Consider the following 26,012-nt stretch of genomic DNA (forward strand, 5'->3'; position numbering starts at 1 on the left):
TGTCCGCTGGGACATGTGAGGAGATGGCGGCATCCTCCGGTGTACAGACCACTGGTGGACCTGTCGACAATGGAGTAAAGACATGTAATCATCACATACAGGCTAGATCGTGCCACAATCCTGGAACTGTGGGCCCAGTTGGAGGCAGATCTGATGTCAGCTATCCGCCATCCCACAGGGTGCTGTCAGTACTCCATTTCCTTGCAAGTGGGTCATTTCAAACAACAGTGGCCATAGCATCAGGGATGTCCCAGCCTATGTTTTCCAACGTGTTATCCAGAGTGTTGTCTGCCCTGCTGAAACACATGCGAAGCTACATCATTTTCCCTCAGGTGGAGGATTTGCCTACAGTGAAAGGTGACTTCTATGCCCTGGGACATATCCCCAACATCATAGGTGTCATTGATGGGACACATGTGGCCTTGGTCCCCCCGCAAGAGTGAACAGGTGTACAGAAACCAGAAGAGTTATCATTCGATGAATGTGCAGATGGTGTGTTTGGCAGACCAGTACATCTCCCATGTGAATGCCAAATTCCCTGGCTCAGTGCATGACGCTTACATCCTGTGGAATAGCAGCATCCCTTATGTGATGGGGCAACTCCAGAGGCACCGGGTGTGGCTATTAGGTGAGCACATGGAACCAAATCAGTGGGAATAGTTGTCTGGGGATATCCCTACAGGTTAGTGTGTGTCTAACATTTGTCCCTCGCCTTTTTCAGCTGACTCTGGTTACCCCAACCTGTCATGGCTACTGACCCCAGTGAGGAATCCCAGGACAAGGGCAGAGGAATGCTACAATGAGGCCCATGGGCGAACTAGGAGGATTATAGAGCGGACCTTCAGCCAACTGAAGGCCAGGTTCCGGTGCCTCCATATGACAAGTGGTTCCCTATTCTACTCACCAAAGAAGGTGTGCCAGATCATTGTGGCCTGCTGTATGCTTCACAACTTAGCTTTGCAACAAAGGTGCCTTTTCTGCAGGAGGATAGTCCAAATGGAGGTGTTGTGGCAGCTGTGGAGCCTGTGGACAGTGAAGACGAGGAAGTAGAAAAGAGGACATCGACAACAGGACCTCAATTCTCCTGCAATACTTCCAGTGAGACACACATAATAAGACAAACCTGCCTACTACATGTAATGTAACACTACTACCTCTCTACTGTCTGTCCTTTTCACCCAGTGTATGGTCACTGAGTTTTCACTTTCCCTTATGATTTCACAGATGTGGGTCCCACTGTGTGACATCTGCTTTTTTTCCTCATGGACTAGAGCTTTGTGACATAGGTATGTTGACATTACAATTTTAAGAGCATTTTGTCACCGTAATTGCTAATACACTGTTTCGAAATCACAGACAGACTCCAGATTGTTTTGTGCCTTAAGGGTATTTATTTAAGTGCTCAATATTGGAGGGTGCTGTAAAATGGGGAGGGGTGATGGTGGGGGAATGTCCATGGCAGAGTCCAGTCTATCAGTCTCACAGGTGCATTGTCCAAAGGGGCATAGGAAGTGGAGCAGGGGCAGTTTGAGGATGGACAGGGTGACAAGGTGGGACAAAAGGATGACATTCAGGGCGGTCTCATATCTTGGCGGGGGTCTTGGCATCCTTCTCTGTTTTTGTCCTGGATCTCAGGGACCGTTTGCGGGGTGGTTCTCCATCTGCAGGGGGTGGGGTGCTGGTGTGGTGGTCCTGTGGTGGTGCCTCCTATCCACTAGCGCCGGCGGAGGTGGTGGGCAGTTCATCGTCCAGGCTAGTGTCATGGGCCCCATGTTGTGCCACAGTGTCCCTCCTGGTGTTGAGGACTTCCTTCAGCAACCCTACGATGGTGCCCAGGGTGGAATTGAAGGATCTGAGTTCCTCCCTGAAGCCCAAATACTGTTCCTCCTGCAGCCGCTGGGTCTCCTGAAACTTGGCCAGTACTGTTGCCATTGTCTCCTGGGAATGGTGGTATGCTCCCATGATGTTAGAGAGGGCCTCGTGGAGAGTGGGTTCCCTGGGCATGTCCTCTCCCTGTCGCACAGCAGCCCTCCCAGTTCCCCTGTGTTCCTGGGCCTCTGTCCCCTGAACGGTGTGCCCACTGCCACTGCCACTGCCCCCAGGTCCCTGTTGTTGTTGTGGTGGTTGGCTAGCCTGGGTTCCCTGTAGTGGTGGACACATTGCTGATTGACGTGTCGTTGGGACAGAGTTATGGGCCCCCTGGGTGGGTGCTGTGCTGGTGTTTCCAGAGGGGGGAAGCTCTGTGGTGGCCTGTGACTGTGTGAGGGGAACCGACTGTCCCGAGGTCCCAGATGGGCCGGGCTGGTCGTCTAGATCCAGTTGGACAGAGCTGCTGTCATCACTGTGGGCCTCTTCTGTTGGTGGTGTGGACATGTGTGGACCCTCCTGTGCGGTGACGTTGGGTAGGGGTCCTGCAGGGGTGTAAAATCATGATTATTGCATCTGTGTGTACCATGGTGTACAATGGGTGGGTGACCGTGTACCCCAGTGCTTGCATTCCTGTGTGGGACCTTGTGTGATGATGGTTTAGAGGGGTGTATGGGTATGATCCGTGGCCATGCATTGGTGATGGGTGCCCATGCTTTGGTGTTGCATGTAGGGCTTGGTATTGAGATGTGTGGTTTGTGATAGTGGGACATGTGTGAGGAGTTGGAGTGATGGGGGTGAGGGCGAAGGTGGGGGTATGTGATGGCATGCAGGTAGGGTGGGGGTTGTAATAGTTAAGGTTTGACTTACCAGAGTCCATTCCTCCACCTACTCCTTCGAGGCCCTCAGGATGCAGAATCGCCAAGACTTGCTCCTCCCATTTTGTTAGTTGTGGGGGAGGAGGTGGGGGTCTGCCGCCAGTCCTCTGTACCACAAGGTGGTGTCTGGATACCACGGTATACACCTTCCACGTAGGTCGTTCCACCTCTTCCTGATGTCATCCCTTTTTCTTGTGTGCTGTCCCACTGCATTGACCCTGTCCACTATTCTGCGCCATAGCTCCATCTTCCTAGCTATGGAGGTGTGCTGCACCTGTGATCCGAATAGCTGTGGCTCTACCCAGATGATTTCCTCCACCATGACCCTGAGCTCCTCCTTCAGAGAACCTGGGGTGTCTCTGCCGTGCCATGGGGTGGTGTGGGTGATGTGTGGGGTGGTGTGTGTTATGATATGTGGGGTGATATTTAGTGGTGTGTTGTGTGGGGTGCGTGGATGTTATGTGGGTGATGGTGTTGTGTGCCTTTGGATGCCTGGTTATAGATTGTGGTGTCTCTCTCTGGCCTTCTATCGCAATTCTGGTCGTAAGGGTTTGTGGGTGATGTGGGTGTTTGTTTTATATTGTATTGGGTGTGTGGGAGTGGTGTGTGTATGTGTACCAGGTGTGTGTATTTCGAACTGTCCAATGTGGCTGTGTTTTGTATATGTGTGTGTATTTTGAGCGCGGCGTGGATTCGTGGGTCGTGATAGTGTGGGCGTATTTCTGTTGGCGTGACGGTGGAGGTTTTGTTTTCGCAAGTTTATCACTGACCTTTGGTGTGGCGGACTTGTGTTGGTGTCTGGATTTTGGCGGATTCCGAGCTGTGGGTCATAATAGCTGTGGCGGATTTCCGCGACCGCGGCGGTGTGTTGGCGGTCTTCTGCACAGCGATAAGAGGCTTTTACCGCCAATGTTGTAATGACCCCCTTTGTCTTTAGCTGTCTTATACTTTAGTCCATACTCATACCACCCTTTACCTGTTATGCACTTCTCCTCCTTATGAGGGAATAGTCTTTACTTGCTATGCCCTACTGAGACTTACCAGTTTTATCCTGGCTGATGGCGAATCAACTGATGTCCTGAGGACGAAGACTGAAGCCGCTTGCTGACTCATTCGGATGGGTAACTATCTGATGATAAATTGTAATTGTCTGTTTGCCTTTTCTTTCTAGGTTCCAACTGCTCTTTTGATAGAGACCATAGTTAGATGTTTTCCAAACTCATGTTGCCAAATTGTTTTGCATGAAGCCCAACATGATGATGCTAATTTGAGGTTAGTTATGGAGTTCACTAATATCAGGTGCAAATAGACAAATGACCGACTTCTTGCTTTGTTGAATAAATGTATTAATGATACTCTGCTGAAGTTGACTCATGTTAATGTCATGCTTTGTTTTAATGTTCATGATCTATGCTTTGATAAAGTTTTGCTCGAGTTGCCAGATTATAGTAGCTTTGATGTGCTTGCTAATGTTGAGGTGAATAAACATGATACTAGATTGTAACTAATAGGGTAATAAATAATAAATATCCTAACTCTTACTAGATTTGTTGTGGTTATTCATGGCTGAAAGGTCATGGTGCATTTGTTGTATTAATCTATATTAACAGTATTGATTAGCTCGATTGATTAGTATCGTGAATATTGATGAGGTTATTGATCTATTGATTGCAATACAAATTGGATTTCTCGTTCTGGGAAGTGCCCAAACGTGGTCAAAAGATTAATTGGCCTAAAACGTGTCCCCTTGCAAGTTAAATTATCAAGGTTCGGATGCGTTATCAGTTCAAAGGACAACATTTGGAAAATCAACATCAGGCATTATATTCAAAATCCCATCTGATGACACAATAATTAACAAAAACACTTACAAAATCTTTTATTGGCTGTGAGAGTTTGAGGTGCTGCTGAAATAGCTTCAAATAGCAGTATCCGGATTCTTCAGCAAGCAAAGCAGCCATTTTTCTATTCTTAGATCAGAGATATGGACCACTGGACAGATTTACCATTTCATTGATTACTATGCACAGACAGGAATTTGGAAGTAAATGGTGGGCAAAGTCCTGCAGTAAACTGTGTGCTGTGGTAGAATTATTGTGGTAGGACTATTGGTGCTCCGATGCTGTGCCCTCTTTGCACTGGAGGCCCAGACCTTTCTGGAACTCAAAGTGTTACTGGGTGATGCAGTCTTTCAAAGCTGTTTATCAGCTTATTAAAAGGTCTGAACACAAAGACTAATTCTGATTCGTATTTCAGCTCATTTGACTGGATAACATGGAACTAATTTGACTTAATTCCTCCGTATGAACATTTTGATTTGCTGCAAGACAAAAAAACTGATTAGCTGATGTAGTACTCCGCTTCATGAATAGCGTGGCGTTATAGGTAGGTGAAGAGAGGAGATACACATTTGCACAGCAGTGGCAAATTCCATCGCTCCAGAATTTAAGGTGTGTGTATAAAATCTAATCTGCTGCACAGTGTTCCATCATAGCGAGAGTGAAAAGAAGTACCTTATCTTGTAAAAGATGATGCTGCTGTTCTCTTTCCCAGCGCTGGTGCACTTTAGGCTGCCATGCGCCAATGCAGGCATCTGTGAACCATAAGGTGGTCTTTCAAGCATTGAAAGAAGAGCTTTCCTGTATAAAAACAAGACATAGTTTCATGTTTGTTTCCCGACATTATATATGTGCTGTGCAATGCACATGTAAAGTTTGAAAAATATGGAGGAATGTAAACATTTCTCCTCCGATATGACTGCTTTTAGGAGGTGTATGGTTTTGGCACAAATCCCTGTCTACAATCATTAGTAGGCAGGGATTTACATTAAAATCAATAGATGGTTGAATGGGACTCCCATGTACCGTCCATTGAATGTGTCTTTGAAGTTAAGTAGCACCTAGTAGTATTTTGACTTACTTTTGCCAAATTTCCAAAGCAAATCCTAATTTTTGTTAGAAAGTAATTACCACCTGAACTCTTTGCACAGTGTATGGATTACAAAAGTACAGCCAGCGCAAAGTGTTAGTAAAACTGGACTGTAGTGCCTGCATTTTTCTAGTTACAAAAATACATTTTCATGATCGTAATCCCATCCCTGCAATCACAGAGTTTAACGGAGTTCTTAGCCTGATACTCTGGCTGAGTACCCCTAACACAAGTCAATCATTTACACCTGTGTACATTTTGCACTGAATATCAAGTTCATATCGACTCAGGGAAAAGGGAATAAGAAAGAAATAATCAAAACAAGGCCTTTTTATATCGTATATTTGCAATATCAAATCACACCCATGTTTAGGAGACTAGTTGACAGAGAGAAAATGACGTGGGAAAAGTGAGACACCATCTTGATTACATTTTTAAGGTAAGTAAGCAGATTTAGGATGTTAAACATTTAATATGTGAAATAAACACTTTGATATTTTATCTTTATGTAAAGGAATATATTTTGATTGAAGTAACTGGAAATTGATATCAGGATATAAATTGCATCCAACATAGGAGGTGTGTAAATTTTATCAGATTCCTGGTAATCGGTAATATTTACTACTATTTTTTAAGGTGTGTCACAGATTGCGAGTATCTTCAAAAAGTGAAGCAGCAATTTAATACGAAGATGCAACCTTTTTATAATGCACGAGGCACTCACATTAAAACCCGCATGAGGATCTAACAGCAATAAACAGCGTTTTTGATGGGGTATTTTCATAATAGTTTTCTTTGCGAATGATAGGATTCCAAAACCACGAATGGCCACCTAGAGGTATCTCAACACATGAGCAATGTTTGGAACTGCTTTTTACTCAAGATCAGTACTGTAGGAAAACGCCAGCAATGTACGCAGAAGTCTCTCAAAAGCGAAGTCCGGCTCTATTAACTGTGGATCGAGCCATCTCAATCTGCATTCATGCAAATAAGCTCCGTGATATTTCATAGCAGTTGTTTCTTTGAAGAGAGCCCTGATGAGCCCTCTCTTATCTTTCCCATCTCCCGTTCTCAAATCAACTTTCATTTCAATAATTCCCATAAAATGGCTTTTCCCTCATCTCACTAATTGAGATCGAGGTAAGATATACGGCAAGTCCAATTTCTAATTTGATACATTTTCCATTAATAACATCATCTAATTAAAATATTTGTTAAGAACGTGATACACGGGAGATCCAACAAAGTTCTCAACCAGTTTTGTTTCAGATAAATTATTAACGGAGGCTTCTTTAGAGCAGATGTCTGTAAAAGACATTATGATTAATGCGAGCAATCAATTCTGTAATCCTTGATCTGTGTTTAGGTTTCGACATCAAAGCAAAGACACAAATACAGTCCAAATGTATTTATAAATATATATAATCAGGATCTCGCGTCTTTATCAGTGGAATAGCCTATATCAGAAATGTGATGTTCTATTATGAACTTAGGTGTCCGTATCAACACTAGATCATTAACATTAGAGCTGGTTCCTGTGGAGATAAGTGTTTGTTTTGTTTGTGTTTGCAGGGTCTAATGCCCATAGGTTTTGTGGTTGGCTTTTACACAGATAAGATGCAGCTACAAAACTCACTCCAATGTGTTTTCAAGTTTCACCATAACCGTTTCTAAACATGAGTCATGAGAAAGGCCCTTTTTGAGCAGTCTTATCGTATTTCAGATTTTTTTTCCCCTCTATTCAGTCTCTGAGTGTGTTCCTTTTAAAACAAAAAAAAAAAAAAGTAAAATTGTTTACCCCCATTCGCTTAGTTAACTTTTAAGCAAAGCCATAGTTAATTGGTACATAAAATGCACCAGCAAAATGACACATTAAGGATGCAGTTTACATTTACATCACCAAAACGTATGACTGGAAAAACATGGCTCCCGCTTCACCATTGTGGCCTGTCTGGCAACAGTCTAAAGTCACGCAGTAAAAGAGAGCAGAGGAAAATGTCTTGGCATGTAAAAAAACATTTACTTTCACACACAGGGTTGTGTACTTAGGGCCATATTTATGAAAAGTTTGTGCCACCTCTGCATCATTTGTTTTACACCAAAGCGGCGCTAACTTAATGCAATACTTATATTTTGATGCTAGGCCCATCTAGCGTCCAAATAACCGAGTTAGTGTATTTTTTTGGGACCGCCAACCCACTTTGCATCATATTGTGACAATGATATGCAAGGTAGGGGGTTCCCTTCCAAATAACAACTCTAGCCCTCCAGCACCATTTTTACCTCCTAACGCAAAAACAATGCACACTAAGGAAGCGGACCCAAAAAATGACCCAAAGGCCAATTTGGGTTAAATTTTAATGGCTGGTCAGACCAGGCATTAAAAAAAGGCCCACACCCTCCTCCACACTTAAGTAAAAAACTCAGAAGGAGCATTTGCAACCTCCAGGAACACATGGAAGTGTTACTGCTCCAGCTTGGCACACTCTGCAGATGTCAGCGATGACAACAAGCCCCTCCACCATTACCGGAGCAACCCGAAACACCACCACAGCAGCCACAAAGGCAGCGCAGAAGGCGGGAGAGGATCTTTCAACAGCGTACAACCATCCTTGGGTGCAGGGAACAAGATGTCATCAGGAATTACCATCTGAACAAGAAGACAATTGTAAGCCTGCTGCACCACATTGCGCCAGACATTGCTGCGAGGGTGGCAACTCCAACAAACATACCACCCATGACCAAGCTCCTTGCTGTCCTCCATATAAAGGCATCTGGATACTTTCAGACAATGGGTAAACAAGTGTCTGGTACCACCCAGCTATCCTATTATGCTGGGTTCCCACATATGCTGGGTGCAATGGACTGCACCAATGTCCAACTGGTGCCATCTGCAGGAACCGAGCTCTTATACAGGAACCGCAAGCACACCCATTCCATACATGTGCAGGCCATTGTGGACCACTGTGTCTCAAACATCCCTGCAAAATTCCACGGCAGCGTACATGATGCCTAATTATTCCGGCATTCCACCATCAATGAGCGCTTCCAGAATGGACAATATGACAATGGCCTACTCGTAGGTAAGCCACCATACCAAACAGTACACAGACAACACAACTACCATGTAGAGAAAACAAGAAATAAACCACACTAAACCCACATATGCAGGGAAACACAGATGTACAGGTAGTAGTAACAAATATTCCACATGCCACACTGCACCGCAATCATTGCACATCACACACATATATACATCCACATGTACATAATACAGCCACAACCTGACTGGTACACCCACATGAGGACAGGTGGAGCTATGTCCCCTTTGTATACAGAAGCTGGGCACAAACCACCGCAAGTGTCCACTGGCTGACGATTAAACACAGATCCCACACACATTACACCTAACAATGTTTAGCTCAGCAATGTGAATGGCATAGGCCATGTCAATGTTAACAAAGTCACACACAGGCACAGCCCCACATCAGTCATGAGGTACAAGAATCTGGCGGCACCGATATCAAATGCCACTCAAGTGTTGCCATGATCAAGTAAATATCACCCTGACATACCTGACATACCTGTAGTGTGCACATTCACCTTTCTGCTGCATTGTGACGCACACATAGGAATACAACATTACCTGCCATGAAAGACCATGGGGCAGAATGACAGAAGTTTTGCAGCACCTAGTCCAGGGCCATCTCACATGCGCCCCTAAGTGCTCCCTAATGCTAGCATGTGTGTGCCATATACAAGAAACGGTCTACCATGGCACAGAATTTGTGTAATACTGTAAAGGTAATGGATGCTATTGTAGGACTCTATAGTAGAATAGTGGACATACCTGACCTTTCATGCACCGTGAATAGGGACCCATGTAAAACAATAGTGTGCCCCCTCCCAACACCTACACTGTGCATGTGTTTATAGTGTCTGTATAGGAATTTTGGAGATTCAACTGTACCAACCTTTGATCATCCTACAAATGTGTGATTCACACACTAGTACACTTGATGGATGGCACACCCATCAACTGCCACAAAGGGTCACTATGTGTTGCAAGGCATGCATAGTGCCACATGGTAACATGGAGGCCAGAGTTTGGCTTTGTATGGCTATCATGGTGTCTCTACATATGACACCACTATGGTGTAACAGGTTGGAGGATCTGCCAGTAATAGGACAATGGGCCAATTATTGACAACACAACACATATTTGCAAGGGCAGAACCATATGTTTGAATACAATATTACAATCCACAAGTCATTGAGCCTCAACTCAAAATTGTCATGCCATGTACTGGTATGTTGTTAGAAATGGAGCGTTTGTTTGGCAGTCAGGTTATGCCCTGTCCAAGCAAGGATGTTCACTCTAGTCAGGGCAAAGGAGAAACACACCTGATTACACCCCTTTCATCCCCTTCGTAGCTTGGCTTGAGCAGGAAGGCTTATCCCAGAAGCAATGAGTAAAGCATGTGTACAAATACACACATTAATTCAGTGAAAACACTATAAAATGGACACCACACCAGTTTAGAAACATAGGCAATATTTATCTAAATCAAACATGACCAAAACAACAAACATCCAACATACACAAGTCAAAATATGAATTTTCAAATGAAGAAGAGTCTTACTCCATAGAAAACAATGCTGATTTTGTACCACAGGACTGATGCATCTTACTGACAGTATGGGGCAGCCCTGCATCTGTACCAGAACTGGCACATTACTCAGAAACCTGCACCAACACATGCAACACATTTGGTTTTCACTATTGCAAGGCCTATCCCACTTATAGATTAACATGGGCATGCCACAGCAACACCCATTGCTTTTTGACAGTGCCTCAGATTGATGAGCTTTTGTAAAGCAGAGTCCTTGCCAAAATATTACACCACCCCAGGGGTGGCATTGACACGGTGTAATGATGTTAAATACCATATTTTCTCATTTTGAACTTGTCACCTGTGTGCTGCATTTAACAACACACATAGACAGAGCTAATGGCCTTTTAAGAATTATTTTGTGCAGAAAGGTTCTCGTCCTGCACAAAAAACAATCTCCCCCTCAATGCAGCCATCCTTGCACTATGGTGCAAGGCTTGCTGCGTTGGCCCACATCAACTAATTTAGCCCTGTTACATGGAGTGACAGAGAGGTGCCCCCGTATTCTAGTGATTACTGGACATCAGTGAATTTTGAAAATGACGATGTGCAATGCTGCCAAATGTTTGGTAGCGTGGCACACCATTATTTCCCATTACATCTGGGCCATTGTGATTTTATCACACACCATCTACTTCCTTGTAGTCTCCTTGCCCCTACCACTGACACAATGATGGCATGTAATTAGCCTTCCTATTCACCATGGTGGACACTGCCACAGTAGTGTATTGTGTGCTGTCACTCTTTTGATGCAATGGTGCATTGGCACCATGAATGATGGGACTAGTGAAGCATAGCACAGGTAGGTCCATTGCATACAATGATTTGGTTGCATTCTCATCTGCCTGTAGCAGGCCCCACACATGTGCCAATTGGAAGGTGCAGTACTACTGTTATTCATTGTCTGCTTCATTAGATTGACCCTCCCTAAATTCGGAAAATTTCCTGGCACACAGGATATCAGCAATAGGCATGTGCTGGTGTAAGGATGTTGAATGTGGCTTAATGTATGCATTTTGTGACTTTGTAAATGTGGCACAAGGGGAATGTGCAGCTTGGTTCCACATAGACTTTTATTTGAATGATGATACAGTTGCATTACAGGCTAGTGACATTGTGCCAGTAGTGAAACATTGATGCCACTTGTGCCACTTCTCACGCATGTTAGTTATACCACTAAGTAGTAGACCAATCTTTCACACAAGACACCTTGGTGGTCATTATGACTTTGGCAGTCTTCTTTGAAGACCGTCAAAGCCGCGGGCACCAGAAATCCGCCAGTGCTGGTGGTCTTCTGCCCAGCATATTACAGGTACTCCAGGATTTCCGCCACACTTTGGGTGGAAATCCAGCAGTAGTCATGCTAGTGGGCGTAGGCACTGGGGTGGTCCCACTTGTGGCCCCGTCCGCCAGAAATACATACCAGCCGTACTATGTGCAATAATACGGTGTGGCAGTATCCTGATGGCGGGGCTCTGACAGAGGTGGAATCGCCCGTTCCCGTTCCCTGCCAGACGACCTCCTCCCCAGACCAGGTAAGTTGATCGTTCAACAGAGGAGAAGGGTGGGGTGTGTTGTGTGTGTGTGTGTGAGTGTGTGTTGTCTGTGTGTGTGCATGAATGTGTGAATGCATGGTTATATGCATGTCTGAATGTAGAAGTGAGTGCGTTTATGCATGTAAGTGTGTATGCGTCTTCAGATGGGTGTGTGCATGCAAGGTTGAATGTGTGTATGAGTGCTGAGGTGAATGTGAGTATGGATGCTTGTGAGTGAATGCGTGTATGTAAGTGTAGGTGAAATGAGTATATGCGTCGTGTGTGTCTGTGTGCGTGTGCATGTATGTGGAGAAGGGGTGCTGTACCTGGAGGGGGGCGCTGTACCTGGAGCGGGTATGGGGTAGGGGGGCATTGTGCCTGGAGAGTTGTGGGAGTTTAGAGCTTGCTGGGGGGTGGTGGAGTCACCGGTAGCCTTTCTGCCAGAGTTTTCATGACAGTGCTACAGCTGTAGAAACCCTGGTTGAAAGGCGGCTCCTAATACTGCCGGCGGTCTTCTGTGGACCACCGGGTTGGACATGCTCATCTACGGCCCAGCGGCTCCGACTACCCGGGCGGTATGAATGGAGATGTGGCGGGTTGGCAGAGGCCCACCCTCCACACTCATAATGTGGCGGTCTTCACTGCCAGCCTGTTTGTGGTGAAACTGCCACCTTTGCCCTGGAAGTCAGGAGACCGCCAGGATCATAAAGACCACCTTTAGCTTGTTAGATGGCAAGATTGTAGCTACTTGTACAGCTGCACACATGATGTTCACAGACATGCTCCATGTGTTGTATGTGTTGTATTTTGTGGACATTCCCATATGGTGCATAGGATTGTGTGTGATTTTTTTATGTTTGCGTTCCCCACATTACACATTTTAGGCCTGGATTTTTCTCAGTGCAGCAGCAATAAGTGTTGCACGACACTGCACCTATTAAGAAACACAGGGATGTGCCATGTTTACAGGAATATGGTACACCCCTGCAATTCCCCCTGTGCATGCACAGATTTGCTCTCTCGGTACCAACACAGGCATTGTTGCATCATGATGAAGGGGTGCCTGCCTTGAGGGGATAATTTATTTATGTGCAGGGAGGTGTTCCTTCCAGCACATGTGCAAGCTATTTTTGCTCAGATGCAGCACACATGAGAAGGGCAATGAGACAAGGAGGAAGGGAAGCATTTTGGCCTGTTACACTACCCTGACACCACCAAGGGGTGGTATTGACTTCAGTCCTTGTCTCCGATGTAGGATCAGGGGCTTTAACAATATGCAATGGGTGTTGTAGTGGCACAGCCACACTATTTGCACATCCCTTCCAGGCAATGTGCTGCATATTTACATGGTGGAGTATAGCCATGGCGAGTGGCTTATGTCCATGTTGTGTATATGTTGGAGTGCAATGCACAACCAAAGCGTCAGTACATGTGTGTCTTGGGTGGGGATGGAGCATCTTCATTCAGGGCATATGTATCCTGATGCAACCCTTTTATCAGGCATTGAGTGTGTCCTATGTGCCTCCCCTTCTGCAATTTGTGGATTTCTAGATATTCCCCACCTGCAACTTTTCCTCCATTTGTGGCAGTTACGGGTAGTCTGCACTGTCCTGTGATTCCAGTGACCAGCCCCTCCTGGATGACCGCTGCCATCATCTCCTCCGGCTCATCCAGGTCCTTCTGTGGTGCAGGACTTCCATCTCCTGTCTCCAGTGCTGCCTTTCGGTTCCCGGTCAGTTTATCCTTAGTCCTGTGCTTGCAATAGTGCCAGCGCTTCTTGCAATCGGTCCTCTTTACTTCTGTCATGCTGTTGACTTTGTCTACTATTGCCTGCCATAATGCATCTCTCCTACCGACTGGTAATTTAGAGGTGGCAAAGAGCTGGTGTTGGCGCTCCGTCACCTCTCTGACCAGGATGTCATGCTCCTCCTCACTAAATTGACACGTGTGCTTCCTCTTCTCCTGGAACTTTACTGGACCCTTCTTGCTGGTACCTGGGGTCTCTTCTGACCTATAATCTCCATCTTGTCTTTCAATTTATCAACATCAAGTCTGATCCCAGTGGGCGGAAGCATTAAAAAAGCTTCCATCCACTGGGCGCTGACTTTTAATCTGGTTCCCTGCCTGCTGTGAGGTGGGTAGTGTAACAGATGAAATAAATGCTCCTGCACAAAGGTAGCAGAAGTTTTTGCTGCTCCCTGTGTGTGGGTTCAATGCTGCCTCACACTGGAGGTGGGGAGCAGGCTGAGGCTGTCGGGGCTTTGGGGCTCCCCTGTGGCCTCCAATAACAAGTCAGAGGGTGCCTTGAGTGGACACCCACAACCTAGTGGCCAGGCCCCTGCGGATGGGATCCCTGGGCCCATATTGATCCTGGCAGGGGGCTGTGTGCCACCTTTCCCTTTAATGTGCAGCAAAGGCCCTGGGGACGGGGTACTTGGGGACAAAATTGGACCAGGAAGGGTGGCTCCATGCCCTCCTCCCCCTTTAGGCCATAGGGAATGGGGTTCCCACAGTTAAAATTGATCGGCAGAAGGAGTATGCGTGTCCTCTCCCCCTTCACAAACTGGCCAAGTCCTGGGTCCAAGTCCTGGGGTCCCCAGTAACAATATTGGCACAGGGGGGAGGACTGTGTGCTTCTCGTACTTTAGCTTATGACCAGACCCTGGGGGTTGCTGCCCCTGGATCAATATTGGCCCAGGGAGGGGGGTCAGATGCCACCTCCCCCTTTAGTGTATGACCAAGACATCTATCTGGATAGATAGATAGATAGATAGATAGATATATAGATAGATAGATAGATAGATAGATAGATAGATAGATAGATAGATAGATAGATAGATAGATAGATAGATAGATAGATAGAAAGCTATATCCACTCAGGGACTCAGGCACCCACTCACAGACCCACTCTGAGACTCAAGTACCCACTCAAAGACCTACTCAGGAACCCACTCACAGACCCACTTAGACAGTCATGCACCCACTCACAGACCCACCAGAGACTCATGTACCCACACACATACCCACTCAGAGACTCATGCATCCACTCAGAGACTCACTCACTCTCTCGTAGACCACTTAGACACTCATGCATCCAATCACAGACCTACTAAAAGAGTCATGCATCCACTCACACATCCACTCACAGACTCATGCACTCACTCACAGACTCACTCAGAGTCCCATGTCCCCTCTGACAGACCCACTGAGGTACTTATGCATGTGGGGTTGGGTGGTTATAGGGGGTTGGCCATGGGGCCAGGCTGCAGACCAGGATCTGCTGCCAACCTTCTCATTGTATGGCCAAAGGCGCTGGGTTGGGTTGTTATGGGGGGTTCGGTGCAGGGCCTGGTCATTGGACAGGCACTGCGGCCAACCCCCCACCATGCATGGGCAAAGGTTATGCATGGTGCAGAGTTGTGTAGGTATAGCATGTTGGCCTTGCGACCAACCCCCACTGGGCACAGGCAAAAGCTGTGCACAGTGGTGGTTGGATTAACGTATAGTGAATCAAATGACCTTCTGTTAAAAAAACATCAAAGATCACTGGAATTTGTTTTTAGAGGGATGTTATAGTTGGTTAATATACTTTAAAAAACCCACAGAATTTCACTTAAAAAGCTAAAGATTACAGGAATGTTATAGTTAGGATCTGAATGTACTCGCACAAAACCACAGAAAGTCTGCAGTTATAGTTATGGTAGCTCAAGCAACTATAGCTTGTGCCCTAAAGTAACTATAACTTGCGCACTTTCCATGCATTACTAATTACCCCACATATCACTCACGACATCTTTGATAACATCATTGATAATATCAATGTAACATTTGCAGTAAAATTATGTACGAGAACACTATGGCCCTCATTATGACATTGGCAGTACATCCCACTTACTGCCGCGGTGACGGCAGCCAACATACCGCTGTGGTGGCAGATATCTGTTCGCAATATTATGACACATTCACCAATCCAACAGAATACTGTCACATAGACAAATCCGCCAGCCCAAAGGTCAGTGCTAAAGTGGCGGCTCCAACACCTATACCGTTACATCAACAAAACAATGCCCACCACATTATGATCCATGAATCACCGTGGCGGACATTCAACTGTGGTAACCCATTGTCGGTACACACCAGCGTGCTCAGAATGGGCAAGCAAGTATATCACAACACAACATGGGCCAAAACTAAAATCACACACCTGACACTGATACACACACCACACCCACCCACAGCACCATACAACACACACCCGCAATACCCACAACCCTCCATAAACACCAATTATTGCAACCAGACTGAAACCAAGACCAATGAGACAGCTACACACACACACCACAAACACCTACAATCCGTCACACACCCCACATCACAAGCCCTACCACATTACTCAACACCCTCTCACCAACACACACCACTCAACACCCATGTCCTCACTAAGGCACCCCAGTTTCACTGATGAGGAGTGTGGAGGAAATAGTCCAGGTAGAGCCACAGCTGCTTGAAGCCCAGGTACAGAAAATATCCATTGCCAGGAAGATGGAGCTATGGCAGAGAATCATGGACAGGGTGAACACCCTGGGTCAGCATCCCAGAACAAGGGACAACATCAGGAAGAGTTTAAATGACCTACAGCGGAAAGTATATTCCGTGGCAGCAAGGCACCAGCTCGCCATATAGAGGACTGGCAGTGGACCTCACCTCAACCCCCACAGCTAATACACATGGGAGGCGCAAGTCCTGGCTATACTGGATCCTGAGGGACTCACTGAAGATGCCGGAGGACCAGACACTGGTGAGTCAAGATTTACTACTTACCACCCCCCATACCTGCATGCCCTGCATGCCATCCCACCCCCTCACGCTCACTCCCATTACTCCACTCCATCCCACACACTGCACCTACACATATGACTAACCCCATTGCCTAGCCCTGCATGCTATACCAATGGAAGGACAGCCCTCCCAGCCCTGCATTGCCACCTATCACCAAAGCATGCACAGCATGGAGAACTAACAAGCCCAAAATACATCACCATACACAAACAAAGGTGGCAGGGCAACAACAACGATAGAGGGGAAGCCAGGGATGTACAATTTGTCACAGACATGAGGCATAATACATCACTTACACCCCCACAGGTACACCTGCCAATCTCAGCGGCCGCCTACAGAAGATGCCCCCAGTGATGACAGTAACTCTGGACTTCAGGATCTTGATGAACTACCTGGCCCATCAGGGACCACTGGTCAGTTGGACACCCCAGCCCACTCACAGTCCACCACAGAGCCTCCCCCATCAGTATTCAACACCACAGCACCCACCCAACGTCTCCACACCTCTGTCCCCAGGAGGCGTCAATCAGCAATATGCCCACCAGTACAGGGACCCCAGTCCACACCTCACCCACATGACAATCAGGGTCCTGTGGTCAGTGGCAGTGGGCACACCATTCAGGGGACAGGGGCAGAGGAGTACAGGGACACTGGGAGGACCTCTGTGAGCCAGGGAGAGGACATGCCAAGGGAACTGACTCTCCAGGAAGCACTAAATGTCCTGGGGACTTATCAACAATCCCAGGACAAGATGGGCCAGATCCTTACCAACAAGCATGAGAACAAGCCACTGCAGGAGGAACACCATAAGGAGATCAGGGAAGATTTGCAGGCCCTCAACACCGCCCATGATCTCCATAGTAAGGGTGCTGACAGACATGGCCAACATCATGAGGAAATGGACAGCACATCAGTGGGCCCCTACCACTAGCCAGCCTACTGATCATCCCTCAACTTCTGCTGCAGCTAATTGTCAGGAGGCACTGCCACAGGACCTACAGGCCACCAGCACCCCTCCCCCTGCAGAAGGTGAACCACCATGCAAATGTTCCCTGTGACCCAGACACTTGCCAGGACCAAGACCACCGCCAGAAAATAAGACCCTCCTCTATGTCCCCCTTGTGTCCCACCCTATCACCTTGTCCACCTTGAACTGCCTTTGCTCCCCTTCCTATTGCCATTGCACACTGCACCTGTGCTACAAACAGAAACATTAGAAGCCATTGGGGACAGTAAGTAGAGATGCAAAGGAAGTGAATGCCATTCTGCTACATCCACACAGATAAAGCAATAGTCAGAGGAATGGTCAGTTACACTGTCTCACCTGTGTGTCATTGAAAGTATTGACATATAACTGATGTTCTGTTGTCCACATCCTCACCCTCTGCCTCCTCACTGTCCTCAGGGTCCACTAGTGCCACAGAGGCATTTCCAGTCTCCTCCTCCTGCAGACAAGGCACATGTCATCTGAGGGCCAGGTTGTGCAACATGCAGCATGCCACTACTATCTGGCAGACATTCTCGGGTGAGTAGCACAGGGATCCACCTGTCAGAGGTAGGCATCTGAACCTGGCCTTCAGGAGGCCGAAGGGCCTTTCAGTAATCCTCCTGGTTCGCACATGTGCATCATTGTAATGATTCTCAGCCCCTGTCCTGGGATTCCTCAGAGGGGTCACGAGCAACGATAGGTTTGGGAAGCCTGAGTCACCTGCAAGTATTGAGGGACAAATATTAGCCTTACACAATGGTATGGGGTTAACACCAGGACCATACACTAACATACATTTGAGTGGGCACTCAAGCTCACCTTTTAACCACAATCTGTGGCTCTGTAGTTTTGCCATCAGCTGTGGGATGCTGCTTTTCCTCTGAACAAAGGCATCATGCAATGACCCAGGATACTTGACAGTGACGTGGGAGATGTACTGGTCCTTCAGGCACACCATTTGTACATTGAGTTAGTGAAAACTCTTCTGATTCCTTAACACCTGTTCATTCTGGGGGGGGGGGGCAAACACAATATGCGTTCCGTCAATTGCCCCAACAATATTTGGTAAATATGCCATTGCATAGAATCCTGCCTTCACAGTGGCCAAATCTTCCACCTGGGGGAAACCGATGTAGCTACACATGTGTTTGTCCGGGGCAGACAGAACCCTTGACAGCACGATTGAGAACATTGGCTGTGACATTCCTGCTGCCAAGCCCACTGTCACTTGGAAAGAACCAGTTGCCAGGAAATGGAGCACTGACAACATTTTCACAAGAGGCGGGGTTCCCAGTGGGATGACAGATGGCTGATGGCTGATGTCAGATCAGGCTCCAATTGGGCACATGGCTCTGTGATTGTGGCCCTGTCCAGTCTATAGGTGAGTCTAATGTGCCTGTCCTCCAGTGTAGCCAAGGGTTCTGTACACGGGGGCTTGTCTCTTCCTACTATTCATCTGCAGTGGTAGGTATCCAAGGGACACAAGAGTGAGTAGGCTGTCACAATTTAAACAATGGAACCACCACTTCAGTGTACATAGAGCATTAATGTGATGAGACAGTAGGAATGGCAATGTACGTGCAATCATCAGCAATGATGCAGTTATGGATTACCTGAATGTTGTCCACCAACATTAAATGGCGACTTCCTGTTCAGTATGTAGGGACAGGTGGAAGTAAGGTAACTCCTCCAAATGTTGGGCATTGTGGCGTAAGGCGGTCTCGCACCGCAGTGCAATTCCTCACTGGCTAATATAGGGCTCTATGGAATACAGTGGTCAATGGGGATCAGTGGTCGTGGTGACGGTAAACACTTCCGCGGACGTGACTGCCATTTTCTATCTAAATCCTCATTTGATTCTTGACTTTACACAGGACAACACCTACACTGCGTGTGCTGCTGTGACCTGTGTCTGCAACCTACCATGGCCTGTGTGACCAGGGAAAGGGCCCCTACCTTCACTTCAGAGGAGTTGGAGCATTAGGTGGAAGGGGTCCTACCCAAGTATGAACTGCTGTATGGGCTTCTAGACCAACAGGTGAACACGCCTTGGGCACGATGCATGTGCCAAGGTTTCATGGAGATGTGTGTGCAAGCATCGTGCCATTTGAGGGGTGGTATGTCTGTTGGCAATGTACATGGTGTGCACCGGGTGATGTCTGTACCAATGGAGATGGAAATGGGATTGGTGGGCCATATGTGTGGCTGGATTGTATGTGTAATGGTGTCCTTCCGTCTGTATTACGTCTGCAGGTCAGCGCACATCAGAAGAAGGGATTCTGGAGTGCCATTGCCAAGGACGTGCAGACCCTAGTGATCTACAGCAGGTGGACCACCCAATGTTGGAAAAGGCGGTAGGACCTGAGACGATGGGCATGGAAGACCATGGAGGCCCAGCTGGGGATGGCCTCCCAATGAGGAGAGGGTGCCCATCGGAACGTGTCCCCCATTATGGCCCACATACTGGCAGTGGCCCACCCAGAGCTAGATGGGAGTTTGAGGGCATCACAGCACCCACGAGGCAGAGTCCACCAACTTCAAGGGAACTAGTGGGACAGAGGGCGAGGGGAGCACATCGGCTGAGGCAGAAAGTGACAACAGTGACTCTGATTCCTCCTCCAATGGGAGCTCCCTGTTTGTGGCAGACATCTCTGGGATCACCCCAGATCCAGGTACAGCGGCCACCCCCATACCCTGCCCTCCCAGGAGCCCCTCACTGAGTTGCCCATGAAAGCTCACCCATGAGGGTGGGCATCTCCTGCAACTTAGGCATCTCAGGCCCTGTCCCAGTGAGCCCTCCTGCCCTGAGTGAGGAGGCTATGGAACCCCTGAGAACCATCTCTGTAGGGCAGTCAACCATAGTGAATGCCATCCAGGGGCTGGCATCCCAGATGCAGCAGTGCAATGCATTCCTTGAGGGCATCAACGGTGGATTGGCAGCCCAACAGAGATTGTTCCAGGCTCTGGCCTCCTCTCTAATGACAGTAATTGTCCCTGTTCCTACCGTCCCCTTTCCAAGTACCACTTCCCAGTCCCAGTCTCCTCAACCCCAACCCATTCCATGCACACTTACAGACAAGCATGCACAGAAAACATCAGACAAGAGTAGCACAGCCAAACACAGACAGCAGACTTCATGCCACAAGCTCTTACACAAACACCAGACAGTTGCACACACAACAACATCCACTGCCTCCACTGTCTCCCCCTCCTCTTCCATCCCCACAGTCACATCCACACTCACACCTGCATGCACTGCTTCAGCAGCCAGCACCACCATCACCAAGCTAAGCAGCACACACACCTTACTAGCAGATACCGCCTCAACATCCATCCATGCATCCCCTGTGTCCTCTCCCACCCTGTCTGTCCCCCAGCCTAAGAGACACAAATGCAGACACCCAACAGCTGTCCACCTCACATCACCACAGTGCCTATGCACCTGCACCCAAGTCCAGCAGATGTACTCCTCCAACAACCACTCCCTCAACCTCAACTCACATCTCTCCTCCCTCATCCTGCCCCACCGTCCCTAAGAAGCTTTTTCTTGCCCAACTTGATCTCTTCCCTCCACCTCTGCCTCCACCCCCCTGTCCCACCAGTAAGAGCAAGGTCCCAACGACCTAGCCCAGCACCTCAGCCCCAAACACTCCAATGTAACAATGGAGGCACATCCTAGTCATGGAGGCAAGAAAGTGAAGGATCCCACTCCACCAGCCAGGAAAGGGAAGGATCCAATTCCACCAGCCAGGAAAGCCAGGATCACACTCCATCAGCCAGGAAATGGAAGGATCCCACTACACCAACCAGGAAAGGGAAGGATCCACTCCACCAGCCTGGAAAGGGAAGGCTCCCACTCCACCAGCCAGTAAAGGGAGGGCTCCCACTCCACCAGCCAGGAAAGGGAAGGATCCCACTCCACCATCCAGGTAGGGTACATTTCCCACTTAACCACTAATGACAGCAGCGGTTACCACTCAACCACCAATGACAGAAGAGGTTCCCACTCAACCACCAATGACAGTAAAGGTTCCCACTCAACCACCAATGATAGTAATGGTTCCCACTCAACCACCAATGGAAGGCAAGAAGCCCTCACCTCTAGCAGAGGCTGCCCAGGGGACTTCTCGCCTAGCAGAGACAATGCAGCCCTCACCTCCAGCAGAGGTTGCCCAGGGGACACCTCCTCCAGCAGAGACAATGCAGCCCTCACCTCCAGCAGAGGGCATGTAGGACACCCTCCAGGGACTGTTTTACAAGAAGCCTCCTCCAAAAGCAGTGGGCAAGTTCCCCACTTCAAACACTGTGACCTTGCACTCCTCAGCATTGGGAAATGGGCATGGAGCCCCCATCAGAAGCAGTGGACGAGTTCCCCACTTCAGAGACTGTGACCCTGAACTCCCCAGCATTGGGAAATGGACATGGAGCCCCCTCCAGAACCATTGGGCGAGTTCCCCACTTCAGATGAGGTGCCCCACCCCCGTTCCCCCTGAGGTGCCTGTCCACTACCAACATGTTGACCCTGCACAGTTTGGTGCAGTGGACTTCAGGATCAAGTTAGGGCTTGGGTGCTGCCCTGTGGTCATGTGGGCCTTTTGTAATTTGGACTGGACATTGGCCCTTTCTAGACAATGGTTCATGTATAATATTTGTCACTTTGGTACCAATGGTGGTTATTGTCATGCAAATTCATTTTCAATTCTACCTTACTGTTGTCCTTGCATTATTGTGATGTGTGTCCTGTGACATTGGTTTTGCTCTGCAGCTGGTAGTGTTTATGGTATGTGTGTGTCTGGTGTGTGTTGTGTGTGTGTCACTCTCCTTTTCCTTCCTCCCTCCCTTGTGTGCTAGGTGGCAGTACTCACCGTCTTCGTCGGCGTTGGTGTTCCAGGTGGAGCATTTTTTTTTTTTTTAAGATCTCTTTTATTGCTTTATAATTGCATGAAAACGCATACAGAACAAAATAACTTCCCATCTTTTTATAACCCCCCCTCCCTCTCCCCTTCCGCACTTCCCATCAATTATACAGAGATATTTGTTCGGTTCACAAATGAGTCACTTATTTGGTCTCTTGTACGATCTTCAACTGAGATAACTTGGTCAACTATACATGATCTGACTCTGATAAATTTGCCTCTGCATCGGAGTTAGAAGTGTCAGGTGTTCTAAAATTGTCCAGTATCGTGTTCCAATGTTGAGCATTGTCTCTAGTTCCTAGGCCCCTGAGTGTTTCCCTTAGTAATACTGTCCCTTCAGTTTCTGCCCACTTGATTAATGCATTTCTCCAACGATTTATCTGTGGGCCCTTCGAATCTTTCCAGTGTGAAGTTATTTCTCTCCTTGCTAGTATCAGAGCCAGATCTATGAATCGGTTTGTGATTTTATGCTTGCTGGGGCGGGGGAAATCTCCCAAAACCGCCACCATGGCTGATCGGGATAATGTTCTGCCCGTGCAAGTGGAGAGTGCCTCAAATATCCCCGTCCAGTAGTCCCCGATTAATGGGCAACTCTAGAGCATGTGCAGCAATCCTGCTGCTATTTCTGCACACCGAGGGCAGCTGGCGTCTTCTACACCATAAATCTTTGATATCATATGTGGGGTTAAGTAAGCTCTGTGATAAACATATATGTTTATTAATTTAAACCTGGCATTTCTGGAAACTGTATATATGTGTGTGGTTATTCTGGACCACTGTGTGTCATCTATTTTAATATCTAGTTCCCCCTGCCATTTGGTCTTAAGTTTATTTAAGGGAAGACATATGTTGGCTAGTAGAGATGAATATATCCCTGATATCAATTTCCCTTGGTCTCCTATAGTGCATATTTGGTCACAGGTATTATGTCTGGGGGGTTCTTCTAGTCCTGTGCCCCATTGTTTACGAAGAGACCTAGCAATTGCGTTAAAGGTTAGGAACAGCCCTGATGGTATCTGGAACCTTTCCTGCAGTTCTGCATAAGTGCACATTTTCCCATTATTATATAGAGCCCCTATGGTGTTGATCTGAAGTGCCATGAATTGGGTGATACCCCTTATCACATGATTTCCTGTGACGGTTCCTATACAGATCAGGGGGGCCTCTGGTGAGTACGGTGTTCTGGTATGTGTTCGTTTTAGGTATTGTTCCCAGCAGTGACGCGATGCTTCCCATTCTATCGGAAGATGTTTATTCTGTTTGTTGGGGTTTAGTAGAATGCCCAGAATTCTATCACGGGAGCAGTGGAGAGGAGCTCTCAGTGCCTCCCCCACTGGGGGTGCTCTGATGAATTGTGCCAGTCATTGGAGTTGGCTCGCCCAGTAGTATAATTCAAAGTCAGGAACAGCCAAACCACCTTCTGCTGTTGTTCTCTGGAGGGTGCGTAATGCTATCCTTTGTCTGTTGGTTCCCCATATAAATCCTGTTATCAAGGACGAAATTGTTTTAAATACCGCCCTCGGTATAGTGAGTGGGATGGTTGCGAAGTAATATAACATTCTAGGTAATACTATCATCTTAATCAGTGCAACTCTCCCAGTGACCGCTAGTGGAAGAGTTTGCCAGAATATCATGCTGTTTTTAATACTCCTAATCGTGCTCTGAATGTTCCCTTCTAGTAAATCCTCAGCGGAGTGATAGATATTGACCCCTAAATACTTCAATGTGGATGGGGACCATGGAGACCCCTTTTGTCCATTGGTTTTTCGATACCCCTAGTAGCTGGAAAAATGGACGACTTCCCCCAGTTTATCCGGAGCCCAGAAGCAGCCCCAAAGTTGTCTAACATTGTCATTGCCCCTGGTAGATCGGTCTCTGCGTTCCGGAGGAAGAGTAACATGTCGTCCGCATAGAGAGCAATATGATGCGTCCATGCGTTGATTGTAATGCCTTCGTAGAACCTCTGGGACCTAGCTGATTGGGCGAGAGGCTCAACTGCCAGCGCAAAAAGCAAAGGTGATAGCGGGCAGCCCTGTCTTGTACCCCTACCTATGGCAAAGGAAGGGGATATTGTACGGCCAGTGCACACTCTCGCTGTGGGGTTTGTGTAGAGAAGCCTCGTCTATTTGACAAACCCTTCTCCTAGTCCTAGCTGTAGCATCACTCGTTCTAGGTAGTTCCAACGTAGGCTATCAAAAGCTTTCTCGACATCTATCGAGATGATTACTGCTCTATTTGCATCAGATGGCAGGGCATGAAGGAGTGAAATCAATCGATGGATATTTTGGGCGGTGCTTCGCTTTGGGATGAATCCCGATTGGTCCTGATGGATTAATGAGGACATGTATGGTAGAAGTCTGTTAGCTAGTACCCTGCTTAGTATTTTATAATCTAAGTTCAACATTGATAGTGGTCGGTACGATCGAACTTCTGTAGGGGGTTTGGTGGGTTTCCGAAGGGGAATCATTATGGCCTCTGTAGTGGAAGGAGGCAAGCTGTTGTTATTCCATGCCTCTGCATATAAGATGCTGAGCTGGGAGGTTTATGAGTCCTGATACGTAAGATAGAACTCCAAAGGGAGACCATCTGCTCCCGGTACCTTGCCCCTTGCCATACTCTGAATTGCAGTCTTTATTTCTGTAAGCGATATGGGGGTTGCCAGGGCTATTCTATCTTCCCCTTGTAATTCCGGGAGGTTGAGGTTTTCCAGATCTTGTAATTGCGCATCGCTGAGTACTTCGGTGGGAGGGGCATATAGCTCTGAATAATATTTAAGAAAGGTGGCATTTATCTCCTTCTGTCCATATACTTTAATACCCGGGGTGGTCTCTAACTCCACCACTATGGCTTGATGTTGGGGCGGTTTGGCGAGCCAGGCCAGTAGGGCACCTGCTCTGTCGCCCTCTGTATGTTGCTTCTGCAAGAATTGTTTGTAATCGAAGCAAGACAATCTAGTGTTAGTTTCTATTATTCTAGCCCTTGTCTCTTCTAGTTGTATTGAGAGGTCGGGTTGTGTTGGGTGCTTACGTTCGAGATCTCTAAGGGAGTTCTCGAGATCGGTTAGTTCTATCTCTAGCACCTTCCGTACTCCCACAGTTGTGCTAATACAATATCCCCTGAACACTGTTTTAAAGGAATTCCAGTCGACAGACCTGGACGAGGCAGTCCCAGCATTGTTCTCGAAGAATTCCGTAATTTGCGTGCCCAGTTGGGCTCTAAAAGCCTCGTCTTCAAGTGACTCTGCTCTCAGACGCCAAGTGGGAATCAAAGGTCTCTCGCCGCACCAGGCCAAAGAAATCAATAAGGGATTATGATCTGAGATGGTGCGGCCAAGATACTCGGCTTTCGCCACCACAGACTGCACCTCTGGAGACGCCAAAAAGGTGTCC

The sequence above is a fragment of the Pleurodeles waltl genome, chromosome 3_1, assembly GCF_031143425.1.
Source record: "Pleurodeles waltl isolate 20211129_DDA chromosome 3_1, aPleWal1.hap1.20221129, whole genome shotgun sequence".
NCBI lineage: Eukaryota > Metazoa > Chordata > Amphibia > Caudata > Salamandridae > Pleurodeles > Pleurodeles waltl.